The 27,514-nt window shown below is 41.5% G+C and overlaps 1 protein-coding gene across 2 annotated transcripts in view; it reads left to right on the top strand.

Moving 5' to 3' along the window:
* The window catches only part of cdk17 (cyclin dependent kinase 17), a 225,545-nt gene that overhangs the window by 54,513 nt on the left and 143,518 nt on the right, over window positions 1-27,514 (top strand). For both annotated transcript variants that reach the window (XM_078553735.1, XM_078553736.1), the window contains exon 2: window positions 1,964-2,160. The gene's annotated coding sequence lies outside the window, so the exon portion shown is untranslated. The remainder of the gene's footprint in view (window positions 1-1,963; window positions 2,161-27,514) is intronic.

Below are 27,514 nucleotides of genomic sequence, written 5' to 3'. Positions count from 1 at the left end.
AGAGGTAGGACTGAGCGGTGTCATACCTGATGATGTCACTTGGGGCCAGTGTATAAATGGTGAAAAGGAGGGACCAAGGATGAAGCTGTGAAGGACATCAGAGGTTAATGTACAGTCCTAGGAGAAGTTATCAGTAGAAGCAATGTAATACCATAGGGTGACCAGTAGAACTGTGTCTTAAAAATGAAGGAAATGCACTTGAATGTAAGGTGGTAACTTCATCAAGGGCAGCAGAGGATAAAGAGGATCAGTCACATTCTAACAGAATATTATTTTAGGGCATAAAAGCAAAATAGTGCAGATTCTGGAAATCTAAAATAAAATCAAAGTGCTGGAACTCAGGTCTGGCAGCATCTGTGGAGAGAGAAAGAGTTAACATTTTGTGACAGTTGACTCAGTCTTACTAAGGTGGCCTGGTTTGACATCTGATAGGAAAGTCTTGAATAGGGAGAGGATGCTGAAATTATTGTTGATGTTAATGATCTAATACTGATACTAGTAGAAGAACGGGTAGTTCTTTTGATATCCTGAACATCTTTCTCCTCTCAACCAGTATCAAAATAGGTCAACATGTTTATTTATCTCATGGTTGCCTTGGAAGTTACAGGTTATAATAGTCAATGTACTTCAAAGGTGATTTTACAAAGTGCTTTGAGTTCCTAAGATAGTAAGATGCTATATGTCCTTTTAGTTCATGCCATCCTGCTCTTTGCCAACATGACATTAAATATTTTGCAAGCACCTTTATTTAAGCCCTTTAAATAATGCACATGATTTGTAAATACTTCAATTTGCTTTAATGCTGTATTTTTTATTGCTGTGTTGCCATGCTGTATGCTGGCACTGTAGCATTAGACAGTGCTTCACACATTACTAAATGACTTCAAATAAGCGATGTTACACTGCTTATAAATTGTAAAATGTATGTCACGTACATCTGTTGTAGTTTCTCCATAAGATAAAAGCAGTGCATGGGTTTCTCCCAGCAAATTCACAGATTCAAGAGCTTAGGCTTCTGATTGTTACACTGTTAACCACTTAAAGTGAATGAGTTATTACTGGCATCACAATTTTCAATATTTCTGATATTTTGAAGATTCATTATAATGGTTGGAATTTTACACTACCTGCCTGACTGGCCCCATTGGGCCTGCCCCACTTAACTGCTTCTCTGGTGCCTAACACTAGTTTAGTCCAGGGACTGACTGCAGTCCTGGTTGTGCTGCTGGGACTAAAGAGCTCCTGACCTTCTGATTGGCTGGGTGCTCTTAGCCCTGGGGCCAGTGGAGGTGGGTTCACCCCTGACTTTCCAGCTGATGGGTGGGGCCATCACCTCTATTAAATCCTGGTCACTATCTTTCATTTGCATCTTTCAATTTTAGTAAGTGGGGTCCATTGGATAATAAATATGCAGTATCCTATTTAGAACTTCTGACCTTTTTGTTCTCCACTAAGGCCTATGTTTCTTTGGCTATTGATTCAGGTGACGGGAAAGTTATAAAATGCCTGATGTTTTTCTTTGTCTAATGCTAATAGATATAGAATACTGGGGTTGGATTTTGCTCATTTTGAAATTTAGCTTTGTTGAATCTTTTCAGAATTTTCTGCTAATAGTGACCGCTTTTTTGCCCTCGCTTATTTCTTTACATTACTCCTTGGTGTCATTAATTCCTTTTACAGTGGCTATAATTTCATGGGTGGTGGTCTCAAGTGACCATTATTGACTGTGAAATGTCAGCAGATGTGCGTAGTTCAGGTACTGGCACACCAGCTCAGATGCAGGAATTGTGAATTCAACATTTGAAATTAGTCTTGTAATTTTTTTCTGAAGAAATACTATGATTGAGATTCCTTTTAACCACATCAATTGCTCTTAGTATGCTATTTTTACTGTGTTATGCTTGTTATGTATAAGAAGCCAAACTATTGACCATTCGTCATAATTATTCCTTTCTCATTACAGCACATGCTTATCTACAAGAAGAATAGAGAAACTATTGGCTCCCATATGTCAGTATTTCAGTAATTCAGTAGAAGATAGAAAAGTAGATAGCAAACTTGATTGTGGAAACAAACATTGAACTTCAGAATCCTGAAACTGAAGAATGAAAGCATAAAAGAATGACCAAATTTAAGGACTGGAAACTGTGATTGAAATATGTGAGTAAACTTAATTGTGAACATTAGCTTTGTTGAAAGTCTCTGTTTTTATTTATCATTAATTGAAGAAGAAAAAATGTTGTTTGGCTGCAAAGGGGTCTGGTCTTTTTGAGGAAAGTCTTAATTTGAATACTCACTATTTGTGAAAATAATACCTCTGAAATTCCTTTATGCATCTTGCATTAGAAAGCAGACAAGCACCTAATTCCCAAAAGCATCCAATTTTTTAAGCAATGCTAAATTGTCTGATCTTTCAGTGCTCATACCCTTGTGTAATCATTTTTCCAGAGTGTCATAACAGAGGGCATGCAATTATTGGTGTAAAATAAAACTAGACTTAATTGATCCACATTAGTGTAACTCTTTTGAGTCAAAACAATTAAACTAAATTAACACAATCAGGGACAAAGTAAAAGCAGCCCCGAAAGGGAAACTGCAAGAACAAAAGACAAAATGCAAAGAAAACTTACCAACATTAAATCAAAATGTGAATTAGTGCACCCCTTATAGGACCAGCCTTGGTTAATTGGTCTCATATCTGGGACTGAAGATCTTGTGTTCAAGCCCCATTCCAAAGACTTGAGCACATAATCTATGATGTGGCTTCAATGCAGTATTAAGACAGTACTGCACTGTTGGAGGTGCTGTCTTTTCGGTAATAATGCGCTCTCAGTGGATTTAAAAGATCTGATGATGCTTTTTGAAGAAGAGCAGGGGAGGTCTTGTGTTTCATTCATGTCACAAATAGCACTAAAACACTATCATTTAACTTGATGCTGTTTGTGGAACCTTGCTGAATTCAAATTGGCTGCTATGTTTACCACGTTACAATGGTGACTGCATTTCATAAGCACTTCGTTAACTGTGAAGCATTTGGGATGGCCTGAGGTTTTGAAAGGCACAGTATAAATGCAAGTTCATTCTTTCTACACAGACAGTGAAAAGGTAGATCTACAATTATTTCAGATCTTGCTGGATAAGAAAAACTACTTCTGTCAGTTGTTTGTGACACTGGTTAATGGAGAAAGAGTATTGTTCCCCTTAAAAATATGCAGACTCAAGATAATGCGTGCTGCCCCTGTTCCACCTGACTCATTTGGCAAGCTCAATGGTGTCTGTCCTGGAAGAGGTTCTTGGGCTGTGTTCTAAATAGTCCTTGTTAATTTCTCTCTGGTGGAGATTGGGATGGACTTGGTACACCCTTGCTTTGGGGACCTTGGAGAGGGTGAATCAGCATGGACAGGAAGATTCCTTGCAAAAGAAAAGGCCTCTCCCGTGACACTAGATCCTGCACAGTTAAGTTCATGCTCCTCTTCACTCTCTGACCATTTCTATTATTTTCCGTGAGGCACTTAGCAAAGGCTAACTATCTCCATTGGCAGGAGGTAAAATTGCTCTTCTTCATGGGCAACTAATGTACGCATCCTGGAAATTGGCCGATGTCCTAGAAGTGAGCTATCTCCCTGCCCCTGCTAAGGAGCTACCATTTTTGCGGGTCATATTAGATTCATATTTAAACCAAGTGTATAGGTTCTTGTACTCCTATTTTGTAAAGGGAACTTAGAAGAAGAATCTAGCTCTTGGTACCTCTGTAAGGCCTGTATTAACACCTTCTTTCTATCTGTTATGACCTTGTAGTTTCAAATATGTAGCATTGAAAACATCACATTTTCTTTTGGACAACTTCCTTTTGCTTCCATAGGCTCCAAATATGACTCTGATGAAATTCCACTCCAGATGTATTGACAGTGCTCATGTTTGTCCAGGGACAGTGAGAAGGCTTATGCAGATCTTCCTCTATTCCTTCATTTACATAGTGTTCTCTGTATCCTATGTGGAAAGGAAAGACATCTTCCTTTTCAGTAAGGGGGCCCTACAGGTGTTGCTCTGATAGATGATGACAAGGAGACACTCAAGGCTCAGATTTTATGGTCAAGGTGCAGTCAGGACTGCATGTGAAGAGCAGGTCAATGGAGTGTTTGCACTCGCATTCACCTACAGGTTGAGAAAGACATTAAATACTGAATTTGGGAAGATTCAAAACATAACAGTGGGTGATCTTTGAGGAAGAGATCTTTCAGTCCAGGTACTTTCCAATAAGAGGGAAAGGCAGATAAACCAAAGTCAGGGCTCCTTGAATGACAAGGAAGATAGCGACTATGATGAAACAAAAAATTGCATGGCAGCTGAATTCTTCAAGTGAAAACCAGGCTAAATATAATTAAGTTGAGAGGGAAAGTGAAACAGAAAATACGACTGGAAAAGAGAGAATATGAGAATAGAACAGCAGTTAACATAAAAGAGAACCAAAAATTCAATACAGGCATGTAAATAGTAGGGAGGTCATAAGATATGGGCTGGGACCTAAGAGAGACAAAGAAGACAATATATGTTTAGAGGCACAGGGAAAGACTGAAATACTTGATGAGTACTTTGTATTGCTGTTTACTGTAAAACATAGGGAGCAGCAGAGATGGTAAATATAATGGATGCGGTAAAAATTGATCGGAAGGATGAACTGGAAAGGCTGGCTATGCTTTCAGTGGATAAGTCAGCTGGTTTAGATACATTCCAGGTTGCTAAAGGGAATGGGATAGAGATAGTGGAAGGGCTCGCCATAATCTTCCAATGTTCCCAAGATACGGGAGTTGCTAGAGGATTGGAGAGTGGCAAATCTGACAACCTTATTCAAGACAGGGTGTAAGGACATTCCTATTGACAAAATACCACATAAAAGGCTGGTTAACAAAATTGAGGCTCATGGATTAGGAGGGTCATTGTCAGCTTGGATAAAAAATTGGCTTAAGGACAGAAAACAGGGAGTTGTGGTAAATTGTTGCTTTTCTGATTGGAGGATGGCAGATAGTTGTGTTCCCCTAGGGTTAGCACTAGGACCACTTTTTTGATCTATATAAATGACTTGGATCCTAGAATGCAGAGTAAAATTTAAAAATTCGCTGATGATTCCAAACTAGGAGGTTTGGCAGACCTGGTATGGAGGATGATACCAAATGACTGCAACAAGACATGGGTAGCGGAATGGACAGACAAGTGGCAGAATTTAATACACAGAAGTATGAGGTGATACATAAAGCAGAATAATAGGGAAAGGCAATCTAGACTAAATGACAGCGCTAAAATGTGCACAGGGACAGAGGCATTGTGTGTCGGTCTTTGAAGGTGTCTGGATATATTGAGAGAATGGTTAGCAAAGCATATGAGATCTTGATTTCATAAATAGAGGTTTGGGTACAAAAACAGGGAGGTTATGCTGAATGTGTAGAAACGGAGGTTATGCTGAATGTGTAGAAAGCTCTGGTTAGGCCACAACTAGAGTATTTTGTGAAGCTCTGGTTACCACACTTTAGGAAAGGTGCAAGGGTCCTTCAGGGGGCTCAGATGAGGTTTACCAGAATGGTCCCTGAGATGAGTGATTTTAGCTGCAAGGCTAGGTTGGAGTAGAGTCATAGAGGTCTACAGCACAGAAAAAGGCCCTTCGGCCTATCAAGTCTGTGCCAGTCAAACAAGTAGCTAACTATTCTAATCCCACTTTCCAGCATTAGGCCCATAGCCTTGTATGCCATGGCATTGCAGGTGCATATCCAAATATTAATTAACTGCTATGAGGGTATCTGTCTCTACCACCCTTTCAGGCAGTGAGCTCCGGATTCCCACCACCCTCTGGGTGAAAAAAATTCTCCCTCACACCCCCTCTAAACCTCCTGCCCCTTAACTTAAATCTATGCCCCCTGGTTATTGATCCCTCCACCAAGGGGATAAATTCCTTCCCGTCCACCCTACCTATGCCCATCATAATTTTATACACCTCAATCATGTCCCCCCTCAATCTCCTCTGCTCCAGGGAAAATAACCCCAGTCTATCCAATCTCTCCTCATAACTAAAACTCTCCAGCCCAGGCAACATCCTGGTAAATCTTCTCTGCACTCTCTCTAGTGCAATCTCATTGTTCCTATAATGTGGATTCCAGAACTGCATGCAATACCCTAGCTGTGGCCTAACCAGCATTTTATACAGTTCCAGCATAACCTCCCTGCTCTTGTCTCTATTAGCCGAGGCATAGGATATAAGTATCCCATATGCCTTTTTAACCACCTTATCTACCTGTCCTGCTACCTTAAGGGACCGATGGACATGCACGCCAAGGTCCCTCTGATCCTTAGTACTTCCCAGGGTCCTACCATTCATTGTGTATTCCTGTGCCTTGTCTGTTTGTTTGCTGGGATTGTTCTCTTTTGAGAGGCAAGGGTTATGGGGACAAGGCAGGAAAGTGAAGTTGAAGATTATCAGATCAGCCATGATCTCATTGAATGGCGGAGCAAACTTGATGAGTCGAATGGCCTACTTCTGTCCCTATGTCTTAAGGCCTAAGAGAGATTTGACAAAGGCGTACAAGACTGACAGCATTAGATGAGGTAGACAAAGGAAAACTGTTCCCATTAGCTGATGGTACATGGGGTAGAGGGCACAGATTTAAGGTTTTGGCAAGTAATGCACGGGGGATGAGAGGAAGAATTTTTTTACATGGTTAGTGGTAATGACCTGGAACTTGCTGCCTACAGGGTGGAGGAAGAGTGAAGGAATGATTTCAATAGAAAATTTGATGGACACTTGAGGAAAATAAACTTAAGAGCTGTAAGGATGGAGTTGGGGAATGGGACCCTCGATGGGCTGAATGGCCCCCTGTTCTGTATGACTCTTATAAGTGTGCGTATTTGTTCTGTATTCTGCAGTGGCTTGCACAAATAATTTATCCTCAAAAAGCTGCTTGCTTGCCTGGGGTACTTTTCATCTTCAAACACCCTTTATTGTTTTCTATGACAAGAACTTGTATAACAAACCTTATACTGTACTCTCAGAATAAATCCTACACTTTTGGTATGTACAACCATTAAAGACTCACTATCATATTCATGTGCTCTTGTTTTGGAAAGTGCAGTGGTCAACTGCATAGCTATGGCAGGCCTCAGGAAGACAACATTTCATAAAACTCCTTATGATCACAGACAAAGGAGCCAGAAAAAAGGCAGCATTTATAAACCGGCAAGGCACACCAGATCTCAAGCATTTGGCGCAGTTCAGATAACTGGCTGCAATAGGGCTGATCACTCTAGTTCCTATTGGGGAAGGACTTTCACTTTGCACACTGGACTCACTGCCTTTGCTGTCTCCCAATGGATGTGAAAGTTTAAAAGGTACGTCCATGCTTTTTAGAGCGCCTATTTCAGGGAACTATATTCAGTTGTTAGGGAAGTGGAACTTCAATTCGAAACCATTGAAGGGAGTGTGGAAAATGGCTTTGGCTGGCCCAGTATGGGCATCAGTTTGTATCACTACAGAGGGCTGTAGAGGCTGGGCCGTTAAGTATATTCAAGGCTGAGATAGACAGATTTTTAATCAGTAAGGGAATCAAGGGTTATGGGGAAAAGGCAGGAAAGTGGAGTTGAGGATTATCAGATTCAGCCATGATCTCATTGAATGGCGGAGCAGACTCAATGGGCCGAATGGCCTACTTCTGCTCCTATGCCTTATGGTCTTTTGGAGTTGAAATGGAGGAGGAAGGAACTTGCCAGGAATGATGTGGACTGCTACAAATTAGAAAAGCCAGGATATTGGGATTTTTTTTTTTGAGCCATTAATGTATCAGCCAAATGTGCAAATTAAGCACCTTGTAATATAGAAAGGGCCTCTGGGGAAAATACGTTTTAGGGATTTGCAGCTTTATACAGATGGAGTAAGAATAAATATTTTATTCTTAATGAGTGGAGACCCACAAAACATATGTGTTCAAATCAGTATCTTCATTGCAACAGTACTTCTTTAAATATATGATTTCTAGGTATTTCACGAAAGACTTCAACAGAATCAAAACCTCTCACCCTGGAAAATGCTACATAAGGCGTCTAATGTGTAAAAACAGTCCTAGGAATATAAGTACAAGTTTTGTAAAGAGTCTGGCTGTGTGACTTGTTTATAGTTATAGAATATAAAAGTCTAATTGGAAACTGTTCTCCTCTGAGTTGAAAAGATAGTTTTGCATCTGATGGTTCAATGTTATTGAAGGAATAAACGCTCAGTTCCCTTGAAGTCTGCCTATTATAATTTCAGAACCTATCAAAGAAAATAGCTTCCTAACCACCAATTTTGTTCCATGAGAAAGTCCTTGTTTAGGATTCTGGTTTCATAGCAACATGGTAACTGCTGCTTCTTTAAATCTAAGTTTGTGCGGTGGCATGTCCATTGGAGTTAGACTGTGTAGAAACTCTACCCTGGAGGATACAGACTGTTAACATCACCTTCGTCTATGGAATTAACGTGATGTATTCTTTTAATTCAACTGACAAGCTTTCCTAAAACTTTTTCATTCAAATCTAGTGAGTCTTCATTTTTAGCATAAAAAATAACTTTTGAACAATAAGTTGCATCAAATAATTTGTCCCTGCCATTTGGACACACTTAACCAATTCCATCACCTCCCATGCCATTGCCATTCTTTCATGTTACTGCCATCCCATTCCTTCCATCCACCTCATACTATCACCATCCCTCCCATGCCAACCCCATCCTGCTCTTGTCATCCCCATCTCTCCTATCAATCTCTCCAGCTAGGGTAACTTTGTTTTTTGGTTCCCTTACCTTCCAACGATTTAGTTCTCCACTAACCCTGCCGCCAACCATTAGAAACCGCATTCCAGTTCTCTGCATGCCCCATGTGCCTCCACACGCACCAGCACCACCACCAGGCACTCTTCTTAAATTGGTCAATCAAACAGTCGGGACAGACACTATAGAAGAATGTTAGTGAAGTTTCATCCAATTGGAAAATCAAGATGGAGAATGAAACCAAGTTCACAAATTGACTTGAAAGATTTGAGCAATTTGATTTCAGTTTTTATACCCATTGGTGTCAGCAACTGACGCCAGTTGTTATAGTCTTTTGAATGTTTGACCAGTAAGAATACACAAGTTCTCATTTCAACCTATTAGTTAATTCATGTAAGTACCATCTTGCAATCTCTTTTTTTGATTAATTAATGGGGATGTGGGCATTGCTGGCAGGGTCAGTATTCATTCCCAATCCATAATTGCTCTTGAGAAGGTGGTGTGCTGCCACCTTGAACTGCTGCAGTCCATGTATCGAAGGTATTCTTAGTGTTGTTGGGTAGGGAGTTCAAGGATTTTGACCCAACAACAATTAATGAGCACTGGGTGATATATTTCCAAGTCAGGATGCTGTGTGACTTGTCAGGTGCTGGTAGTCCAATGCACCTACTGCCCTTGTTCTTCTAGATGGTAGAGGTTGTGGGCTTGGAAGATGCTGTCGTAGAAGCCTCAGTGCGTTCCTGCAGTGCACCCTGTAGATGTTTGATACTGTAGCCATGGTGTGCCAGTGGTAGAGAGACATGGTGGATTTTTAAAATTATTATTCATTCCTGGGATGTGCGCGTCCTTGAAAAGGTGGTGGTGAGCCACCTCCTTGCACTGTTCTTGTGGCGTAGGTATACCCACATTGGAAGATTTTGACCCAGTGACAGTGAAGGACGGATGCTGTGTGACTTGGAAGGGAACTTGGAGATGGTGAGGCTCCCATGTGTCTGCTGCTCTTTTTCTTTTAGGTGGTAGAGGTCACAGGTTTGGAAGGTGCTGTTGAAGGAGCCGTGGTGAGTTGCTGCAGTGCAATTTGTCGATGGTAAACATTTCTGCCACTGTCCGCTGGTGATGGGGGAAGTGAATGTTAAAGGTTGTGGGTGGAGTGCTGATCAAGTGGGTGGCACTGAGCTTCTTGAATGTTGTTGGTCTGCACTCATCCAGGCAAGTGGGGAGTATTCCATCACATTCCTGACTTGTGCTTTGTAGATGGTGGACAGGTTTTGGGGAGTCTGGAAGTGTTACTCTCTGCAAAATGCCTAGCTTCTGTCCTGGTTTTGTAGCCACAGAATTTCTAAGACTGGCCCAGTTAATTTTATGGTCTATAGTGAGCCCCAGGATGATGTTGGTAGAGGATTAAGCCATGGTAATGCTGTTGAATGTGAAGTGGATGTGGTCAGATTCTCTCTTGCTGGAGATGGGCATTGCCTGGCACTTGTGTGGCATGAATGTTACTTGCTACTTGTCATCCCAAACCTGAAGGTTAACCAGATCATGCTGCATTGCAGGCACAGACTGCTTCAGTATCTGAGGAGTGGCAAATGGTACTGAACACTACAATCATCAGCCAACACCCCCACTTCAAATTTTGTTGGAGGGAAGGCCATTGATGAAAGACTGAAGATGGTTGTGCCTAGGACATTACCCTGAAGAAGTCCTGCAGCAATGTCCTGGGATTGAAATGAATGACCTCCAACTATCTCAACCATCTTACTTTGTGCTAGGTATGACTCCGACCAGTGGAGTGTTTTCCCCCTGATTACTGTTGACTTCAATTTTGCTAGGGCTCCTTGATGCCACACTCAGTCAAATACAGCCTTGATGTCAATGGCAGTCTCTCCCACCTCACCTCTAGAATTCAGCTCTTTTGTCCATTTTTGGAGCAAAGCTGTAATAAAGTCTGACCCTGGCAGAGCCCAAACTGAGCATTGGTGAGCAGATTATTGATTAGTAAATGCATTGATAACACTGTCAGTGACACCTGGGGCTTGATTTAATGGATTGCCATAATCCCTGCCCCCTCTGGCTAAAATGTCCAGGGCATGCCCGCCCACGAACCTGGTGGCTGCCAAGCTCTGGGAGCAGTGTTAAGTGGTTGGAGGTGGAACTTCCACCCCTCTCTTGGGAGGAAGTCCCACCTTGGAGGGCTGCCAACCAATTAGTTGGCCAGCCTATAGTCCCAGCAGCCGTGAATGGTGGCCATTCACCACGGGCAGTCCCACCACACTGAGGAGCCCTGGTAAGTCCCAGGAGGCTGGCACCAGGTTGACAAGTCCCAGTGAGGGAGATTGGGGTCCACAAAGGAGGTAACTCCCTCCTTGCCTGATCCCAGCCCAGACAGCTACAGTAACTGAGCATCCTGACTATTTTTAGCAATGCCTGGTGCTGCTCCTGGCATGCTCTCCTGCAATCCTCACTGAATCATGATTGGTCCTGTAGTTTGATGGTAATGGTAGAGTAAGGGATATATCAGGCATGAGGTACAGACTGTGGCTGAACACAATTCTGTTGCTGCTGATGGCCCACAGCATCTCGTGGACGTCCAGCTTTAAGCTACTAGCCTGTCTGAATCTATCCCGTTTAGGAAAAGTGCTAGTGCCACACCAAATGATTGTGTGTCCTCTGTGTGAAGATGAGACTTTGTCTCCACAAGGATTGTGTGGTAGCCGGGAGCATTGTGATAATGTTGCTTGATTTGTGTTCCCAAGCCAGGACCAATGTTCCAGAGCATGAGTATAATTCGCACCATGGCAACTGGGAAAATTTAAATTGAATTAATTACTAAATCTGAATTTAAAAAGCTAGTCTTAAAAATGATAATCGTGAAACTATTGGAATGTCATAAAAATCCATCTAGTTCACTGATGTCCTTCAGGGGGGAAATCTGCTGTCTTTACCCTGTCTGGCCACCATGCGCCAGTAGACCCATAACAATGTGGTTGACTCTTAAGTATGCTCTGAGATAGCCTGGCAAGCCTGTTGTATCAAACAGCTACATAAAAGTTAAGTAGGATTAAAACTGAATAGACCGCCCGGCATTGACCCTGGCACCAGAAACAACAAAGGCAAACCTTGCCCTACCCGCCCTGCAGAGTTCTCCTTACTAAAATCTGGGGACTTGTGCCAAAATTGGGAGAGCTGCCCTATGGACTGTCAGACTGTTGTTTGTCTAGTTTTGCAGCCAGTGTCCCGAACACCTCCATTGCCATCTCTGGGTGTGTTCTGTCCCACTGTTAGGACCGACCCACCACGGGTGGAAACAGAATGGCAAGCAGTTGGGAAGAAGTGGCCCTGGGACTCCTCAAGATTGACTCTGGACCCCATGAAGTATCCAGGCATCAGGTCAAACATGGCCCAGGAAACTTTCTGCTGATTACCACCTACTGCCCTCCCTTAGCTGATGAATCAGTGCTCCTCCGTGTTGAACACCATTTGGAAGAAACACTGAGGGTAGCAGGGACATACAATGTTCTCTGGCTGGGGGACCTCACTGTCCACCAACAAGAGTGGCTCGGTATACGAACATGCAAACATACGAATTAGGAGCAGGAGTAGGCCACTTGGCCCCTCGAGCCTGCTCCATCCTTCAATAAGATCATGGCTGATCTGACTGTAAGCTCAGCTTCACAATCCCACCTATCCCCAATAACCTTTCACTCCCTTGCTTATCAAGAATCTATCAAGCCCTGCCTTAAAAAGGCTTCCATTGCCTTTTGAGAAAGAGAGTTCTGAAGACTCATGACGCTCAGAGAACAAAATTTCTCATCTGTCTTAAATGGGTGACCCCTTATTTTTAAGCAGAATCACAGAATTTTAACTTCACAGAAGGAAGCCATTCAGCCCAACTTGTCTGCACCGGCTCTCTGAGCATTTTATGACCTTCTGCCATTTCCCTGCCTTTTCCTGGACTCCTGCACATTGTTTCTATTCAAATAATCATCTAATGCCCCCTTGAATGCCTCGATTGAACTTGCCTCCACCACACTTCCAGGCAGTGCATTCCAGACCCGAGCCATTCGTTGTGTGAAAAAGATTTTTCTTATGTCACGTTTGTTTCTTTTGCAAATCACTTTAAATCTGCGCCCTCTTGTTCTTGATCCTTTTACGAGCGGGAACAGCTTCTCCCTATCTACTCTGTCCAGCCCCTCATGATTTTGAACATCTCTATCAAATCTCCTCTTAGCCTTCTTTACCAAGGTGAACAGTCCCAACCTCTCCATTCTATCCTCATAGCTCAAGTTTCTCATCCCTGGAACCATTCTTGTAAACCTCTTCTGCACTCTCTCCAATGTGTTCACATCCTTCCTGTAGTGTGGCGCCCAGAACTGTACACAATACTCCAGCTGAGGTCTAACTAGTGTCTTATATAAATTCAGCATAACCTCCCTACTCTTGTACTCTATGCCTCTATTAATAAAGCCTGGAGAATCCAGTCAGCCACGCTTTATTCCACAAAATAGGAGGTGGGAAGCTGCCATTAGAAATAGAATAATTGTTTTAAATCACAGCAGTCTCGTGGTTGTGGAATTTCCTGTGATGCAACATTGGAAAGTCATACTCAAAATTATGGCCATTCTACCACTGACTGTTTTCCTGCCAAACTAGAACCTATGAAATTTTAAAATGGGCTTAAACAAGCAGAAACCAATATTGACAATTGGGATCTGAGGAAAGTGGTGAACTATTCCACATATTCCTTTAAGTGTGAAAATCAGAGTTGAATGTTACATCACCATCATTCATGTACATTAGCCATAGCAAGCTTAAGAACATCCAGTCATGGAACGCTTCAGTTTTTAAATGTGATTCATTCTGAAACCATGCAAATACATTTTAAGAAACAGAAAGTACTCTGCAGACCTTGGTGATAAATTCTTAAATTGCTTAACAATCACATGTAAACCAGAAATAGCACTTGAAATGCACCATTTTTACCCAGGCTTTGAATCAGCATAACTGTAAATGTGTCTCTTTAGCCTGGTGTGGAACCATTACGATGAGCCAAGGTGCATTAGGATGCAAGGGTCAATAAAACGGGTGTAAAAGAGCAAAGAAAGTTCACCTGTAGGATTTGTGGCTTACTCTGTCAATCTCAAATTGAAACTGTTGTTTTAAAATATTTTAACTTGTCCCAAAATTTAATTATACCATAAAATGTGGCAGATAATTTTCCCTTTAATATCCAAATCTTGGTTTATCATAGAAATGTATACTCAGCATGACTTAAGTTGATCTAATCTTACAAACTACAAATGTGTGTTGTGTTCTGCTGATCCAGAGATATAATTCTGGAGAAAACTTAAAAAGCAAAAATGGTTGTAGAGTGCTTAGCTTCAAATCATTGGGCTCCACACAGTTTTTCATCTTGTTGGTTTCTGTTCCCCATTTAATTAATAATGCTGATGCTTGTTCTATTTAATGTGGGCAAATGGCTTTGGAAATTGTCAAGCCATATTTTTGCTGCTGTAGTTTCAGGGTCACTATTGTGCATGTAGCCTACATTTCTAACTGGCAGAAATCCACAGTGCACTCTTGCTAGAGAAAACAACAGTTTGGTAGTAAATGTAAATAAAATTGAGGGTCATCATTATCCTCTGCTGGTCCTCCGGATCATTCTCTGGCACCTGGTTCATTTGCCGCCTTTCGAAGGATCATGGATCAATCCTTATTCCTTCGATGGCTCAGAACAAACGGCGCTCCTCTTCTGTTTCCTGAACTGGATTTCATTTGTCCACTTTTTCTCAAGCTGTGTTTTCCACTACTGGCTCCAAGTTAAACCTTGAATTTCCTGCTGACTCACAACTCGGGCTTAGGTTTGTCACTGAATCAGGCTTCATGCTAGAGTTGCTTCCTGCTTGGAGCCATACCCTCTTCAGGCAGGCTGTTCGATATATTGGACGGGCTGCAGTTCTTGTCTCAGTCACGACCTTAACTTTTTTTTCTTCCCATTGCTACTGGTCCATGTAAATTATCCTTTCTCTTTGTCATCCTGGCACCTTTCTGTTACTTGAGCACAAATCTAATTGTCTTGACTCATTGTTCCTGGTAACCAACTTCTCCAGCTTGCTCTTTGAGGCTAATTTATCTAGTCAATCCCTGATGTGTCTTTTCCCCTAACCTCGGTGAATCATCAGTCATTGTCCCACTCCATTTCATCTTCCTGACCATTAGCTCAGTCATGAACAACATTTCAGCTCAACAACGGCAACAACTTGCATTTATATAGCATCTTTAACCTTGTAAAGCTTGCCAAGGCACTTCATAGGAGTGTTATCAAACGAAATTTCACTCTAAGCCACAAAAAGAGTTATTAGGATAAGTGACCAAAAACTTGGTCAAAAAAAGAGGGGTTTTAAGGAGAGTCTTAAAGGAGAAGAAAGGCAGAGTTTTAGGATGGGAACTCTAGAGCTTCAGGTCTCAGCAGCAGAACCTATAACCAGCACTGGTGCTACAGTTGGAATTGTGGATGTGCAAAGAGGCCAGAATTGGAGATGCACAGATATCTCTGAAGGTTGTTGATCAGGAGGAAGTTCCAGAGATGGGGATGGGTGAGGACATGGATGGATTTGAAAACAAGAATTAGAATTTTAAAGTTGAGGCATTTATCAACTGAGAGCCCATGTAGGTCAAAAAGTACATGGGCGATGGCGAATGGGACTTGGTGCAAGTTAAGATACAGGCAACAGTTTAGAATGAACTTAAATTTGTGGAGGGTGGAACGTGGGAGGCCAGCCATGAATGCTTTGGAATAGTCAAGTTTCGGGGTTAAAAAAAAACATGGATGAAGGTTTCAGAAAATGTTAGAATCTATTATTAAGGAGGTTATAGCAAAGCACTTTGAAAACCTCTGCTAGTGGGCAGAGTCTAAATGGTTTTGTGAAAGGGAAATGTATGGCTAATTTATTGGAGTTCTTTGAGGGAGTAACAAGCAAAGTGGATAAAGGGGAACCTGTGGATGTGCTGTACTTGGATTACCAGAAGGCATTTAACAAGGTGCCACATCAAAGGTTACTGTGCAAAATAAGAGCTCATGGTGTAGGGGGTAACATGTAAGCATGGATAGAAGATTTGTTAGGTAACAGGAAACAGCAGGTATAAATGGATCATTTTTGGGTTGGCAATATGTGAGAGTGGAGTGCCACAGGGATCAGTGCTGTGCCTCAACTATTTACAATTTATATCAATGATTTGGATGAAGGGACCGAATGTTTTGTTGCTAATTTTGCTGAAGACACAAAGATAGGTAGGAAAGTTGTGAAGAGGACATAAGGATCCTGCAAAAGAATATAGATAAGTTAAGTGAGTGGGCAAAAATTTGGCAGATGGAATATAACGTGGGAAGATCTGAACTTGTCTACTTTGCAAGAAGAATAGAAAAGCAGCATGTTATTTAAATGGAGAGAGATTGCAGCACTCTGAGATACCCAGGGATCTGGGTGTCCTGGTACATGAGTCACACAAATTCAATTAGTATGCAGGTAGAGCAAGTGATGAGGAAGGCAAATTGAATGCTGTTGGTTTTTGCAAGGGGATTGGAATATAAAAGTAGGGATGTTTTGCTACAGTTGTACAGGGCCTTGGTGAGGCCACATCTGGAGTCCTTATTTAAGAAAGGTGTAATGACCGATGCAGTTGGTAAAGCGGAGTTATTTTAAAATCCCAGAGGGAAACTTTAAACAACTGTCATAATCAATAATTTTAAGTGCTTAAAAGAGATGTGGCTCTAAACTCAGGAATCAGAACACCAGTTCTCGAGGTTTTACATGAACTAAATGAAACATTTTATTAATTTACACAGGTTAAAATATATATATACATGGCTATAAATTACTACTGTCATAACTTTTAACAAAGTCCCAAACTAATCTCCATTAAGGCAACAGCAACCCTAGACTTGACCAAAACACCAGGCAAAGCCTTTTCATCTTATGAATTCAAAATGAAGTTATTTTCACTGTGGAGCCAGTTGGACCAGTTGGAGGCTTACAGCTGCCTTTTGATCTTACAATGCCTCTGCCTGCACACCTGAAAACTGATGAAGTTTTACCTACCACCACTGATTGAATTCAAATTCTCATTGTCTCACCAGCCTCTTTGAACTCTGCTTTTTAACAATGAAACCCCTTTCATAGTATCACTTTTATTAGTAAGATAAACCTATGGCTTGGTATCCGTTAGAAAAGTGTCAAGTTTTCACCCTACTTCTTGAATGCTCTATTCAAAAAATGCAAATGTACACTATCTCCTATATCAAAACTAGTACACATCAAAGCACCCAGACTAGCTGGCTTCAGTGCAATTAAGACATACCCATAGACTAACCTCTATTTTAAATAAAAATATTTTCCAAAATATTAGATACGTTAATAGCTTCATGACAAAATGATATAAATGCATTAGAAGCAGTTCAGAGAAGGTTCACCCGACTGATACCTGAGATTGGATTCCTTATGAGGGAAGGTTGGACAGGCAGGGCCTACGTTCATTGGAGTTTAGAAGAATGAAAGGTGACCTTATTGAAACATATCCTGAGGGGATTTGACAGGGTGGATACCAGGAGGATATTTCCCCTTGTGGGAGATGCTAGAACTAGCGAACGCAGTTTTAAATTATGGAGTCTCCCATTTAAGACAGAGCTGAGAAGAAAATATTTTCCCTGAGGATTGAGAGTCTTTGGAACTCTCTTCCCCAGAGAGCGGTGGAAGAAAGGTCATTGAATATTTTTAAGGTAGAGAGAGAGAGGTAGATCCTTGACTAAGGATCTAACAAGGGAGTCAAAGGTTACGGTGGGTTAGGCGCGAAAATGGAGTTGAGTCCACAATTAGATCAGCCATGATCTTATTGAATGGCGGAGCAGGCTCAAGGGGCTGAATGGCCTACTCCTCATATGTTCAGGGGTGAAGTCATGGATGGATCTCTCTCTATTGGAGTGGACAACGCTTTCAGCCAGAGGGTATAGAAATTGTATGGGAGGGGCCAGCCATAAACACTCAAGAAATGAGCAGCCTTTATTAAGATAACTAGCATCATAACGCTGCACCACATACAGTAACAAAATCAAACACACCCTATTTTTCACACCCTCTTGGCTTACTGTGAACAATGCAGTTGATCACCCTTCTTTACAATGGCATCAAAGTCTGGTGTCACTCTTTTTCTCTCTCCACAGATGCTGCTTGAGCTGCTGAGTACTTCCAACATTTTCTGTTTTTATTTCAGATTTTTAGTATCCGCAGTTTTTGCTTTCATCTTGCCAATATAAATGCTGATTTTTTGAGATCTACAATATGGTGTTGCAAGAGTCACAGAGGGCAAAACATTAAAAAGAGAAAGAAAATTTGGAGAGACCAAAGGCACCTCAGAAGAAATGCCTGCACCTTGTGGGAAGCACTGTGACCTGTATCCTCTCTCTACCTCTTAACCCTGGAGCTGTGATTTCATAACCTCATGGCACTTTAAAGGTGCTACCAAGTGTATCTGTAATTTGTTCCACACCTCTTATGGAACACATGCCTAAATTTTCAGTTTTCTCAAAACACAAAACCCTAATCTAAAACATGTACTCTTCACTTTCTATTGCATTCATCATCCTTCTTTTAAAAATCCAAACCTCTGACAGGGGCAGAAGATGCTTTTTCAACTCTTACTTTCAGGAGTGCATAAATAACTAATCACTGCCCCGTGTAGAAGACAGGAAGGAATATATATGTATTTGTCCATATCATCCTGGCTACTTTATAAAATTATTATTCTATTTTTTAAAAAATTAACAAATAACTGGACTGATAAAATAGCCACTGCTGATCACATGGTGGTAGTTTTGGAACTTTGAGCAGTTTAAAAATGGACAAAGGCAAACACATCACAGCCCTGGAATGTTACACTCCTTGCATTCTATAAACATTCTAGCTAAGCCAACACACAGGATTGTAGTCAGCTATGGACAAAGGCAGACCTATTTGTGACGACTCATCTCCAACATTGTGCTAATTGTTCTAAAGTTACCTGCTCAAAACAAATTGGGATTTGCCAATTACCTTAAATCAAGTTAGCTGAATAGCTCGACCTGAAACCGCCCTGTCACATGACCAAGACATGAGCTGTTTGAGTTGTTTTATACAGATTTCGGATTCCATCTTCAGTCTGCTGTTTAACATCTGAGTGGCAGACCACACAGAAGCAAACTCTGGCCTGGTTGGACAACTGGCCCCCATCTCCTGACCCAGCTGGAAAGATTTTGTACCATCGCCTACATCACTGATTCAATCTCTGCATGCCTACTTCATCTTGGGACATCAACATCACCGGAAAAGTGAATCTTACAGCACTAGTTTGCAGCCAGCCGACCTCAGCAACTGAATTCCTCGTTGAACTTTGATTCTGGACTCACGTGAAACCATAATTGTTATTTTTATCGTGGTTTTTGCCTTGAACCCCTTTTTATCCCCTTATCCCTCTTTCATTGTATGAATGTAAAATAGGGGCAGACACTGCAAAACCCCTTCCCGTGTATTGTGTGTGTGTGTAAAATAAACCAACCCTCACCTTAACTTGAGTTTGCTGTGGGGTTATCAGTAGATATTTGATCACTCCAAACTGAAGGGTGGGGGAACATAGGCCACCAATTTTAAAAGGGGGAAATCAAAAATCAAAACACCTTTCTGTTTACAGATGAGTAGTGAGTGGAGAAATCAGGGCTGTTCTAAATAAACCCCCCCTCCCTTCCTGTCCGTAACATCACTGAGATACCGATCTCAAAATGTTAAACCGAGTTTGCTTGTGGAGACCTTCAGTCATACATATCTTGGAACTCGCTGCAGGAAGCAGCATTTATGCTTCAACATTTTAATCCCTTGACCGCCAACGGTATTGTAGATCAAGTCTTTACTGGGTTTACAAATCTACCACCCTCTAGTTCTTTTGGCAGTTACCTTAAATCTGTGCCCTTCAGGAACTGACCCTTCTGCCACTAGAAACAATTTCTCCTTTTTATCTAATCAATAACCTTCATGATTTTTAACACCTCCACATCCCTGATACCTATGTGGCTATAGGAATTTATAATATAAAAGTTGACAGGACGTACAAACAGATGCAAGATTTTTTAATAGATTAGAGATATGTAATGATTCTAGTGGGTGAAGACATTCTTCAGTATACTACTATGCCAATGCAGACCTGAAGGTCACAGGTACAAATCCTGGACTGTCAGCACCCATGGTACCAGATTTCAGCAAGAATCCGCATATTCAGTGAGGGAATGAGATAATTGGGGAAACAAAACTATAAGAGTTGACTTGACTTTTCATAGAATATTAAAACCTAAGTGCAAAATAAGTTTTGAAGTTAGTGTATATACTTGCAAAACCAAAAGCAAATCGAAACTGCAGTAATTTAATAAGTAATCTTGAATGTTCGTTTAGCTTGTGCTACTCTCATGCTGCTCCATGTCCATTCACCCCTTTAAAATGCTGGCCACACTCCCCAAGAAAAGCTCACCTCTGGCGTCCAGTCATTGGCCAACTCCAACTTACTCGGAAATATTTCCGTTGCCATTGAAGTACTTCCCATGAAGTTCTCCAGGATCTCCATTTTACTTCCACAGTTCCTGATGCCAATCAGCTAAGAGCAAGTCAGCATGTACTCTCCGCACACCCTGCTTTCGCCAGCGCTGCAGCCACAGGCTGGATTGGAAGCATCCGCTCGCTGGATGTGTCTTGCCCAGATCTGCTCAACAATCTTGTGGATCAGCTGAAATTTATAGTGGAGGATGGAAGACCAGTCAGGAGAGCATTGGAACAGCTGAGCCTGGATGTGACAAAGGCATAGGCGAGGGTTTTAGCATCCAGCAAGCTGAGACAGGCGGAGTTGACCAATGTTAGGAGGTGGAAGTAGGCAAGTGATGGAGAGGAAATGGGGTTTGAAGTTATGCTTCTGTTTGAATAGAATGCCTAGATTGCAAGCAGTCTGGTTCAGCCTGAGATAACGGCTGGAGAGGTGGGTGGAATTGGTAGTGAGGATATAAAGTTAGTGGCAAACTTAAGAGAAGCAGTGGAGAAGTAGAGCTCGGTGTTGTTGGGTCAATATGGAAACCTGACACCATGTCTGCAATGATCTTGCCAAAGGGCAGAATATAGATGAAAAAGAGGTGCCCATGGACAGATTCTTTGGGTCTCTGCAGACAACAGTACGGAGGCAGGAAGAGAAGCCATTGTTGGAGGTGCTCTGACTATAATCAGGTAGGTAAGAACCAAGCAAGGATAAGCTTGGAGGAAAGGTGGAGGACGGTGTAATTGACCATGTGAAAAGCTGCAGAGAGGATAGGGTGAGAATGCAACATGCAGTTGCAAAGGATATTATTTGTTACTTTGGCTGTTTCAGTACTGTGCGGGGCCAGCACCCAATTAGAGAAATTCAGACGTGGAATTGCAGGAAAGATGGACGTGTATTTGGATCTATAATAGCCATAATAAATTTTGACAACTGTACTTTCCTCATTAAATTCTGTTGCACGTGTTTATTTCTAGTTTGGGGCCCCTTTTGTTCAATATCTTCATAAATTACCTGGAGCTAGAAGTCACAAGCACGTTGGTTAAATTTATAGATAATAAATGCTATTGAAGTTGTAGATTGCAAAGTTGAACAGGATAAACTATAAGAAAAGTTGAATACACTTCAAAATCCTGTCTGCAACAATCAGATCTGTATGCTTTGGGTGTTTTTTGCAGAGCTGGCTGCAGCAATGACGGAGCTTGTTTGAAGCTTCATGACTGAAGTACAGCCTCCCGAATTGGAGCTCATGAAATTGGGAATTTATTAGGGTTGGTACATTCTGTTGATAGATATCATTGGAAAGATCTGCATCTCCTCTTGTGCTGCCTGATTAATTTTGCTTTCCGTACAGTTCCTGCTGCTGCTCTTCCTCCAACATTAAGTGCATGACAGAGATTGGGTACTTGTGACAAGTGGCTCACCTCCTTCTAAGCCTGTTCACTATCTACAGGGTCAAGTCAGATGGATGTACACCTCTTATCTGGATGAATGTAGCCATCACCATCCATCAAGAATTTCTATATTATCCAAGATGGAGCAGTTTGGTGGTCCTGTCATGAAGTTTACTATCCAACCACTCTATTACCAGCACACTGTGGCTGGAATATGTATGAACTGCAGCAACGCAAGATTACTTGGACAACGTTTTCCTCCCTGAGATCACTCCTGAGAAGGACAAAAGTACCTCAAGTTCCCCTTCAAGCCACACCACATCACCTTGAATTGGACATATATCATAAAGCTCCTCCAACATTACTGGATCACAATCCAGGAATTCCCCACCTAATACCATCAGCACAAGAACTGCAGTAGTTCCAATAGAAGGCCCACCATCGCCATTACAATGAGATCCCCAGGGGACCTAGGAGCTCCTCCAAATTCCTCATTGCAAATACTGACTTCTGCACTTCCCAACCTATCAATTCAAGGTTTTTGTCCCTAGTTTTTGCTTTTGTTTTGGTTTCTGTTGCTGCCTGTGTGAGAAATAATAAGTATAATGCAGAGTCCTCTTTAAGCATCATGATATTGTAATTTGGTCATCACAATTCTTGCAGACATCTCCATTTAATTATCTGCTACCATTATGCATAGCATAAGGTCAAAATGCCCAACTTTGTTTTTTTAATAGAAATGTATGGAGAAGGCTGGGGAACGATATTAAGTGAGTTGTTCATTTGGACAGCTGGTGCTGACACGATGGGCCAAATGGCCGCCTCATGCACTGTAACAACTGAGATTCTGTGAATTGGTAAGGCAAGTGGGAGACTAAATTCAATATAGAAGAATTAAGAGTACTTCACATGGGATAAAAAGCAGCCCAGGAAGGGGGAGGCCATTTTAATACACAACTAAACACAGTTAAATGCAAGGAATGGGTAAAGGAAATGAAGGTTGCTGCTCAAACTGCTAAAATGATAATGGGAAAGGATTATAGACAGTTATAGAAGTAACAGACAAAGGTTTTAGTTATATGAAGACTGTTGAGCCGTTGAAGGATGTTCAAGGAAACATGAAGTACTCACTGGGTGTGGCAGTGACATTCGATGATTACTTTGCATCAGTTTTTACTCTCAGACAATGGTGAAATGTGGAGTTGAGGTAGATCATAGGGTTATGATCTTATTTAATGCTGGAAAAAGCTTGAAGGGTTGAATGCTCTATTCCTAGTTGAGCATAAAACCAGGAAGTGTTTTATTATTTACGTTATTAAATCCAACAATAACATAAATGACATTTTTTTTTTAGATAGATTAAAGAGCATGAAAATAGAGCAGCTGGTCAGATAATAGCCATCTGAAAATCCGCAGGGAAATGGGACATGTGCTACATGAGCCCTTAGCCTTTATATTTTAATAGCTCACTGCACCCTGGGACAGTTCCCATAGAATGGAAGGAGGCTAATACAGTCCCCTTCTTCAAAACAAAAGGTGCCAAGACTAACCTGGATACTTATAGGTCCATTAGTTTGACATCAGTAATGGGGAAGATGCTTGAGAGAAGTATTAGAGATGCAAAAGGAGCTCATGTCTTATAAATGTGATTGTAATTTTTTTAATAAGTGATCAAGATGGTGAATGAGGATAGTTCAGTTGATACTGCCTGCCTTGACTTCCAAACATATTTAATAAGGCACCACACAAGATGTTTCTCTACAAGCCTGAAAGGGTGGTAGAGGCAGAAACCCTCATAACATTTAAGAAGTATTTGGATGTGCACTTGCAATGCCATGCCATACAAGGCTATGGGCCTAGTGCTGGAAAATGGGATTAGAATAGTTAGGTACTTGTTTGAGCGGCGCATATTCGCTGGGCTGAAGGGCCTTCTTCTGTGCTGTAGACCTCTATGACCCTAAGTTCAAATCCTCTGGTATTAGTGCTAATATAATAAACTAGATTGAGAACTACCTGGCAAAATGTAGGCTGAAAGTAGTTATCGATGGTTTTACTTCTGTTGGAGACTGGTCACCGGTAGGGCCCTGCAGGGGGGACACCGTTGTTTTTATGACAGTATCTATAATAATATGCAGTTCTTGTCTGTATGGAATGTTTAGATTGGTCAGTTTAAAGAGTGTGTCTGGTGGGTTTATATGGTGGGCAATTACAATAAAACTTGAAAATATCTAATTAACCAATTGTCATCCCACAGGCACAGAACAACTTCACCAAACATCAAACACTTTGCAAGGGGTGGAGGGGAGGAGTTATATGGGTGGGGTAATGACATGGGGAGGGGTGTCATGAAGAGATATTAATGTTGAAAATGTTATTGGAAATTATTTTAAAATTGGAATTGTAGTAGGGTCTGTGTGTCTCAATTGGATTAAAGCCAACTAGCCTGGGTGCTTTGAAGTATAGTAGTTTTGAGATGTTAATTACGTAAACGTAAGAAGGAAAAGGCAAAGTGTACATTTGCATTTGATTAAACCATTCAAAAGAATGGGTAAATCTTGCACCTAGCTGGGAAACACCCAGCAATGTGTTTATGTTACTAATAAAATTGGTGGAATGAAAGGATTATTGTCAAGAGAGGTAAAATTTTAAAAACCTAGTAATACAATGGAAAATCTATACTCAAAAGGGAAGCTAGATATAAACCGAAACGAGTTTGTGTGAGTCAGAGGCATTTAAGATCTAACCAGCCAGTAAGCCTAGGACTGTGTCTGCAAAGGAAACGAATTGTAAGGGATCTCATTTTGAATTCATAAGGCCAAACGTGTTTTGTCTGTTTAAAGTCTATAGGTTATTGTTGCCTTGGTGAAGATTTACCTGGGAGTGATTAATTTGGGGATTTGTTTATAAGTTATTATAATTTGTAGACATGTGTATGTGTTTAATTTGCTGTTAAATTAATAAATGTTTAATTTAGTTTTATATAAAAAAAACTTCGTTATGCTTGGTGGTTTTATTTCAAAATTCAGAGCTGTATCTCAAACATACCATTTGAAAATATAGGTTATGACAGTTGTTCAAGTTTCCCTCTGGGATTTAAACAACTCAGCCTTTACCAACTGCTGTGTTGTAACAAGGAGCATAGCATGGGGGAGGGGAAGTGGCATGGGAGGGCAGGAGTGATGTCGTGGCGGGGGAGCAAAGAGGGGGAAGGTATGAAGAAAATGCATGGGAGGTATGGAATGGCGGATGAGATAGGGATGATACAAATGTGAAAGGAATGGATGGGTATGGCATGAGAGGGATGGGATGGGGATTTAGAGAAATACTGTTGCACTAAAGGTACTAATTGCACTGCAAATGTTTTGTAGATCCCTGCTAGTTTTTATTAATATTCCAGGTGTAATTGTTGGGGCATGATCTGCAAATTTACAGATGATACCAAGATTTATGTGGGTGTTAACATTGTGGACTGCTTCAGGTAGAACTTGGAAGTGTTGGGGAATTGGCCTCATGATTGACAAATTATGTTTAGTTTAGAAAAGTGCAATGTTATAAGAACATCAAAAATAGGAGCAGGAGTAAGCCATTTGGCCCCTCGAGTGTGCTTCGCCATTCAGCAAGATCATGGCTGATCTGATTGCGACCATAAGTACATTTTCCTCCCTCCCCCTCCTAACCCTTGACTCACTTGTAGATCAAAATCTATCTAACTCAGCGTTGAACATATTCAATGACCCAGCCTCCTCTGGTCACTGAGGTAGAGAATTCCAAAGATTAATGACCCTCAGAGGAGAAATTCCTCTTTATCTCCAAATGCATGTGGGAAGAGCAAATGCCCAACATACATGCACCACTCAGGGGAAAGTATTAAAGGAGGTGGAGAAAGAGATCTTGGCATTCCAGTGCATACATCTCTAAAGGTTCATGAGCAATGCCAGGAAACCATAGCTAGAGTGAAATTGGTGCTTTCATAGGACAACTGATTATAACATGTGGCATACTATTTTGTCCTTGTAAAGGACTGTTTCAGGTCTCACTTGGAATAATGTGTCCAATTTTGGTGGCCTTACATGGTCGGTGACAGTAGAGGCTTTGGCAAGGGTGTAGAAGAAGCTGAACCACAAACTGAGAGTTCTACTAAGCCTGTGTCCTCAGTGGACTCTACAGAAGTGAGACCTGGACTACATATGCTAGGCAGGAGGAAAGGCTAAAGCCTCAGAATTATCCTCAACATCTCTTGACAGGACAAGGTCACCAACCCAGATGTCCTGGAGTATGCTAATTCCACCAGTATATGCTTGTTGCTAAGCCAAGCCAATGATGTCTATGCTGGATCAGCCACATTCATTGGATAGATGATGGCCATACACCCAAAGACCTTCTGAATGGTGAACTGACCACTAGGTCACAACCTCCTGGGTGTAAATACCTCTGTTACAAGGACACCTGTAGGCAAGAAATGAAGATGGCGAATAATGGCACTGACCACTGGGAGACAGTTGCTGACTGCCATGACCTCTGGAGGCTGACTGTTTGAAAGGTCGTTGGAAGAAACAAGCAGAAACAAAAAGCTCAGCTAGCCAAGGAGAGAACCCAGAGAAAAATGAGACCAGTGAATCATGCACCTCCTCAGCCCACTGCCTTCCTCTGCAGCAAATGCGGCAGAGATTGCCTTGCCAGACTGGGGCTCCTGAGCCACCCCAGGCAATGCTGAACACAGAGATGACCACCACATTGCAAACCATCCTTTCACGAGATAGAAGGCTGCCAGTGTAGAGGAGGGCCTCTAGGCTAATTCCTTGCAAAAAGCACCTTATAAGCATGGGAACCATGATGGACAAGTGAAGACCCTTTGGTCCATCCAGCCTGTCCCATACAATTGTGATGCACAATATATACATCCACCTGAAACAGTGATTTCTTTGGAGAGGTGAAAACATATTAAAGACCTCAGGCCAATTTGTGGAGAAAAAAAAAACTGGAAAATTCCTCCAGTCCATTTTTGCGATCAAAACAAGTCCAGTAGATAACTCAAATTTTGAATTTCCATTAGCACCAACCTGCCTTAAGAGGTTATCTCTGGCCCAGCTCTTGTTTGACAGGATTCAGGGAATCAGTATCCACTGCATAAGATTGAACCTTGTTCCAGAGAGTTCACTGTTCTCTGGGGAAAATAACCACCTCATGACATCTGACCTAGATCTGGCCTTATGCAACATAAAACTGTCACCCCTGGCCCCTCTATTTAATTAAGATAAGCTAAAAGAGCTGGGATTCTACATTTTAGAGAAGGATAAATGTACAGGTAATCTGATTGAGGTTTATAAGACAGTGAAGGGATTTTAGAGTCCCGTTTGACAGTTTGTTTGAATTAAATGCTTCCCAATGGATAATCGGTCTCTGGCATGGGCTGTTGGCTTGTGCAGTTGTTGCTGATTCCCTGAATTCTAGAGCTAGAAGGCCTAGATCTGTTTCTAACTGGGAAAGAGGGCGCCTCTTACGAAAAGAAGGTCCAGCAAAGAATTTAGGGGCAGAAAGATCTCCTGAACTAGTTTCAATCCACCTAGGGGATTGAAGGAAGCATCTGAGAGATATTTCCAGAATGTTATGGCCCCTGTAGACTCCGATAACTTTTAAATTAGATGAATTTCCCAAATGACCAACATCAATAACTGAAGGACAAGATATCATGTTTTAAGACTTTTGCTGGAAGAAACAAGATCAACAGATTAAACAGTACTTT

The sequence above is a fragment of the Cetorhinus maximus genome, chromosome 12 (assembly GCF_964194155.1).
Source record: "Cetorhinus maximus chromosome 12, sCetMax3.hap1.1, whole genome shotgun sequence".
Classification (NCBI taxonomy): domain Eukaryota; kingdom Metazoa; phylum Chordata; class Chondrichthyes; order Lamniformes; family Cetorhinidae; genus Cetorhinus; species Cetorhinus maximus.
The sequence above is the reverse complement of the archived record's forward strand: the minus strand, read 5'-3'. Positions and strand labels throughout refer to the sequence as shown.